This window comes from Notamacropus eugenii, chromosome 2 (genome assembly GCF_028372415.1).
Source record: "Notamacropus eugenii isolate mMacEug1 chromosome 2, mMacEug1.pri_v2, whole genome shotgun sequence".
Classification (NCBI taxonomy): Eukaryota; Metazoa; Chordata; class Mammalia; order Diprotodontia; family Macropodidae; genus Notamacropus; species Notamacropus eugenii.
The window spans coordinates 114,062,082-114,068,384 of NC_092873.1; the positions used below are offsets into that span (position 1 = coordinate 114,062,082).

A 6,303-nucleotide genomic window follows, 5' to 3' on the forward strand; every position below is an offset into this window, starting at 1 on the left:
AGATAACACATAAGGGAAAGGTTGAAACGGTAGGCAAATGTGTGAGAACAATGGATAAGGGAAGAATTTATGACCAAACAAGAGATAGAGAACATTATGAAATGCAAAAGGAATATTTTGACTACATTAAACTGAAAAGTTTTTGAACAAACAAAGCCAATTAAACCATGATTAGAAAGGAAGCAGAGAGCTGGGAAAAAAATTTTACAGCCAGTGTCTCTGATAAAGCCTTTGTTTCTAAAAATATATTAAAAACTGAGTTTAATTGTATGGATACAAGTTATTCTCCAATCAATAAATGGCCAAAGGATATGAATAGGCAATTTTCAGAGGAAGAAATTAAAGCCATCTATAATCATATGAAAAAATCCTTTAGAGGACAGAGTCAAGATGGCAGTCAACTTCTCCCACCAACCCTCTTAAAATACCTGTAAAAATGAGTTTAGCTCTCCAGACTCACCTCAGCAGCAGCTACAAGTACATCAGCAGAAGCATGCTCCACTGGAAGTTCTCTGCTCCCAGGCATGGGTCTCTGGGTTTCCTGCCTCGAAAGAGAAGCAGCAGGCACTGGGGGAAGGTGAAGAGCTTCTCCAAAGATGACCCCTTCAAGCCTATCCATCTGATTGCCTTTCTGGGCTACAAGGTAGGCATGACCCATATTGTCCAAGAGGTGGACAGGACTGGCTCAAAGGTCATCAAGAGGGAAGTGGTAGAGGCTGTGATGACTGTGGAGATGCCTTCCATGGTCATTGTACGCTATGCACAAACCCCATGAGGCCTGCGAAGCTTTAAAATCATCTTTGCTGAGCACATCAGTGATGAGTATATGAGGCGATTCTATAAGAATTGGCATAAGTCCAAGAAGAAGGCCTTCACCAAGTATTGCAAAAAGTGGCAATATGAGGATGGTAAAAAGCATCTGGAGAAATACTTGAAGAGCATGAAGAAATACTGCCAAGTGATCCATGTCATTGCCCACACCCAAATGCGCCTTCTCCCTCTGAGGCAGAAGAAGTCTCACCTGATGGAAATCCAGGTGAATGGTGGTAGAGTGACTGAGAAACTGGACTGGGCCCATGAGAAGCTGGAGCAGCAGGTGCCTGTGTCCACCATGTTTGGGCAAGACGAGATGATTGATGTCATTGGAGTGATGAAGGGCAAGATTTACAAAGGTTTCACTAGCTGCTGGCTCATCAAGAAACTGCCTTGGAAAACCCACCGAGGATTGCATAAGATGGCATGTGTTGGAGCTTGGCATCTTACCTGGGTAGCCTTCTCTGTGGCTCAAGTTGGTCAGAAGGGCTACCACTATTGCACTGAGATCAGCAAAAAGATATACAAGATTGGCCAAGGCTGCCAGATCAAGGGTGGCAAACTGATCAAAAATAATGCATCCACAGATTATGATCTGTCTGATAAGAGAATCAATCTACTGGGAGGCTTGGTACACTACAGTGAAGTGACCAGTGACTTTATCATGCTGAAAGGCTGTGTCATTGGGACCAAGAAGTGTGTCCTCACCCTGCAAAAGTCTCTGCTGGTACAGAACAAACATCACTTTCTGGAGAAGACTGACCTGAAGTTTATCGACACCACATCCAAATTTTGCCATGGTCGGTTTCAGATTGTGGAGGAGAAGAAAGTTTTCCTGGGACCACTCAAAAAGGGCCATTTCACAAAAGAAGAAGCTGCCTGATGTTTCCAGGCCAATTTGGAGCTGGTGGATTCTCAATAAATTTTTCACAATTCTCAAAAAAAAAAATGACTCTAAACAAATTCTAGAGCAACAGAAGTCACAAAATGATGGAGTGAAACACATTTCCAGTCCAAGACAATCTGGAAGGCCAACAGGAATGGTCTACTGCACCATGCTTGGCACAGAGTGAAGCTCAGTAAGGGTTGCTCCAGTCTAGACAGGACTGCTCTCACCTGGGTGAGAGAGAAGAGTATTCCAACTCCAGTCCAAGCACCACTCCAGGGTGGCAACAACAACTGCTGCAGGACCAGTCACTTCTGGAGCTCTCAGCCTATAGACAGTGGAAGAATTGAGTGGCTGATCAGGGTGGCAGTACCAGGTGGCAAGGAGGAATCCTGTTGTCCAGGAGCTGGTGGTGCCCATGGAAAGGGAATCCTACTCAAAGTTCCAGGGCAAAAAAAGATTGCATGTGTTTGCTCACAGATGAGAATAAAGGCCAGGAGAGCACCAAACAACTCACCTTTGATCGTACTATTCTAGAAAAACTGATAATTTACAGGTCTCTGGATATATCTCTGAAAATAACTGCACAAAACCTATGAATCTTGGGGTAGTATATCCTCTAGTTAACAAAGAGCTCAAAAGTCAAGCAGTTGAATGGGAAAATGTCCAAAAAAGGAAAATAATAAGAGTGTATATGGTAACTTTCTTGGTGAAAAGGTATTTTCTTCTATTCTTTCAGATGAGGAAGATCAAAGCATAAAAGCAGAGGAAGACCAAAGCATACAACTGGAAGAAGACAGCAAGGTCAAGGTTCTTATATCCAAAAGCCTCCAAAAAAAATGAAATGGTCTTAGGTCATGGAAGAGCTCAAAATGATTTTGAAAATCAAGTAAGAGTAGAGGAAAAAAAATTAGAAGGGAAATGAGAGATGCAGGAAAATCATGAAAAACAAGTCAATAGTTTGCTAAAGTAGACACAAAATAATGCTGAAGATAATAATACCTTAAAATACAATGATTCAAATAGCAAAAGAAGTTCAAAAAGGTCAATGAGGAGAAGAATATCTTAATAAGCAGAATTGGCCAAATGGAAAAGGAGATCCAAAAGCTCGGGGAAGAAAATAGTTCCTTAAAAAGTAGAATGGAGGAAATGGAAGCTAATGACTATGAGAAATCAAGAAAATATAAAACAAAACCAAAAGAATGAAAAAAATAGAAGACAATGTGAAATACATCATTGGGAAAGCAACTAACCTGGAAAATAGATCCAGGAGAGAAAATTTAAAAATTATTGGTCTACCTGAAAACCATGATAAAGACCCGAGACATCATCTTTCACAAAATTGTCAAGGAAAGCAGCCCTGATATTCTAGAACCAGAGAGTAAAATAGAAATGGAAAAAAAAATCAACAATCACCTCCTGAAAGAAATCCGAAAAGGAAAACTCCTAGGAATATTGTAGTCAAATTCAAGGAGAAAAATATTACAAGCAGGCAGAAACAGTTTAAGTATTGTGGAAATACAATCAGGATAACACAGGATTTAGCAGCTTCTACATTAAGGGATCAGAGGGCTTGGTGTGTGATATTCCAGAGGTCAAAGGAGGTAGTATTAAAACCAAGAATCACCTACCCAGAAAAACTGAATATAATACTTCAGGGAGGGAAAAATGGAATTTCAATGAAATAGAGGGCTTCCAAGCATTCTTGTTGAAAAGACCAGAGCTGAACAGAAACTTTGTCTTTCAAATACAAGAATCAAGAGAAACATGGAAAGGTAATCCAGAAAGAAAAGCCTTAAGGATATCAGTAAAGTTGAACTGTTTACATTCCTACATGGAATAATGCTATTTGTATCTCATGAGACCTTTCTCAGTATTAGGATAGTTAGAGGAAATGTATATGTAGATGTGTATGTGTATGCATGTATGTGTATATTATACATGTATGTATATGTGTAGGTATCTATATGTATATATGTGTGCATGTGTGTATGTGTATATGTAGATAGATATAGATACATAGATATACGTATAGTCAAAGGCACAGGGTGAGCTATGAAGGGAAAAAACCAAAAAATTAAAATTTACTGTTGAGAGGAATGCACTAGGAGAAAGAAAAAGGGAAAAGTAGAATGTGGCAAATCTTCTCACATAAAAGAGCAAGACAGATTTTTCACAAGGGAGGAGAAGAGAAGGGAGGTAAAAGGGAATAAGTGAACTTTATGGTCATTGGATTTGGCTTAAGGAAGAAATAGACACTCAATTGGCTATGTAAATCTATTTTACCCTGCAGAAAAGCAGAGAGGAAGAGGATAAGAGAGGGAATATAATAGAAGGGACAGCAGATTGGGGGAAGGGATAATCAGAAGCAACCACTATCATACAAAGATAGGTCAAGGGAGAGAATGGAATAAATGGAGGGCAGAACAGGACAGAGGGAAATGTGGTTAGTCTTTTGCAACATGACTGTTATGGAAGTGTATTGTATTGCTACACATGTAAAACCCATATTGAAGTGTTTGCTTGCTCAATGAGGGTGGGTGGGGAGGGAGAAAGGAGAGAAAATGGAACTCAAAGTTTTAAAAATGAATGTTAAAAATTGTTTTCATGCAACTGGGAAATAAGATGTACAAGTAATGGGGTATTGAAGTCTATCTTGCCCTACAGGAAAATAGAGTGGATGGAGGGGGATGGAATAAGGTGGGGGGGGAGGGTAACAGAAGGAAGGGCAGGCTGGGGCAAGATGTGGATGGGATGGATGAGGTACATGCTGTCCTGGGAGTGGGGAGTAGGGAGAGATAGGGAGAAAATTAGGAATTCAAATTCTTGTGGACGTGAATGTTGAAAACTGAAAAATAAATTTTATATATGTATATATATTTAAAATGTTCTAAATTGCTATTGATTAGACAAATGCAAATCAAAACAACTCTGAGACACCATATCACACCTATCAGATAGGCTAATATGACAAAGTAGGAAAATGGTAAATGTTGGAGATGTGTGAAAATTGGAAGACTGATGCATTGTATCTGGAGTTGCTATTTGATCCAAATATTTGGGAGAGCAATTTAGAACTATGCCCAAAGGGCTATAAAATTATTCATATCCTTTGACCCAGCAATACTACTTGCAGGTCTGTATCCCAAAGAGATCATAAAAATGGGAAAAGAACCCATGTAAACAAAAAACCCATGTAAACAAAAATATTTATAGCACTTCTTTTTGTGGTGACAAAGAATTGGAAATATTGGGAATATATATCAGTAGGGGAATGGCTGAACAAGTTGTGGCATATGAATGTAATGGAAAACTGTTGTTCTATAAGAAATGATGAGCAGGTAGACTTCAGCAAAACCTGGAAAATCTGAAGTGAACTGATGCAGAGAGAAATGAGCAGAACCAGGAGAACACTGTACACAGTAACAGCCACATTGTGTGATGACTGACAGTGACAGACTTAGCCCTTCTCAGCACGCTAGGATCTAAGACAAGTCCAAAAACCTAATGATGGAAAATGCTATCCATATCCAGAGAAAGAACTTTGGAGTCTGAATGCAGGTGGAAGCATTCTAATTTGTTCTCTCCTACTTTTGTTGTTTTGTTTCTTCTTTCTCATGGTTCCTCCCATTAGTTCTAAGTCTTCTTTACATCATGGCTAATGTGAAACATGTTTAATATGAATGTATAAGTAGAACCCATATCAAATTGCACACTGTCTTGGGGAGGAGAGATGAGAGGGTGGGGGAGAAAATTCAAAACTCAAAATCTTATGAAAGTGAATGTCAAAAACTGAAAATAAATCATTTTTTTTTTTTAAAAAAGAAAGGGTAGGTAAATGGTTAGCATGCATCTAGCATGTGCAGATAGATAGAATTTGGTATGGAGATAAGCTTCCAGAAAAGATAATGTAAATGCTCATGTATCATAGCCATGAGATCTGAAGGGGAAGGGGAGATATAAGGATGATAGCTCAAATATATAAACATGATGAGGAGGTAGCTTGAAAATAAACAGAGACTAAACCTGTTATTTCAAATTCTACAATGTCCTCCAAGGGGAGGAAATCTTTTACCAAAGCTAGTTAAAATACTGAGACATGGAGTAACTTAGAGTCACACAGCCAATCCTCGTCAAAGACTGGGCTGCAGTCAAGGCCTTCCTGGATATGAAGCCAACTCTGTAACCCTTACTCTATGCTGCCTCTCAAAAGAGGAATGAATATATTTTTGTGAGCACACAAGTGAAAAAAGGTATCAAAAGATTTTCACTTAATCTGGTGTGAAGTAGAATCTGCTTAAAGTTAAGATTTCTCTTGCTTTATTACATCAATTTTTCTTATTTAAAATTCCTTCAAAATGTTTGGATGAGTTCATTATTTTGCCTCAAACCATTCATTTAATCATTAAGTTGTGTGTTCGTCCTTCACTGCCAAAGAAGACCATGCCATCAGAGAAATAATGACATGACTTGCACTAGACTTTGTTTTTGAGTGAGGGAGGGCTGTGCAAGTCACCAGCCTCACTTCTCCTCCAAAGCCATCTGAATTCAGTGACCAAATATTCATCAGGATAACTGGAGATGACCCAGGATGAGGCAATTTT

At 39.1% G+C, this 6,303-nt stretch overlaps 1 pseudogene; it reads left to right on the plus strand.

Annotated features, from left to right (window-relative positions):
- Positions 1-436: 436 nt before the first annotated feature.
- On the plus strand, positions 437-1,696 carry LOC140522797 (large ribosomal subunit protein uL3 pseudogene; annotated as a pseudogene).
- The last annotated feature ends 4,607 nt before the right edge of the window (positions 1,697-6,303 follow it).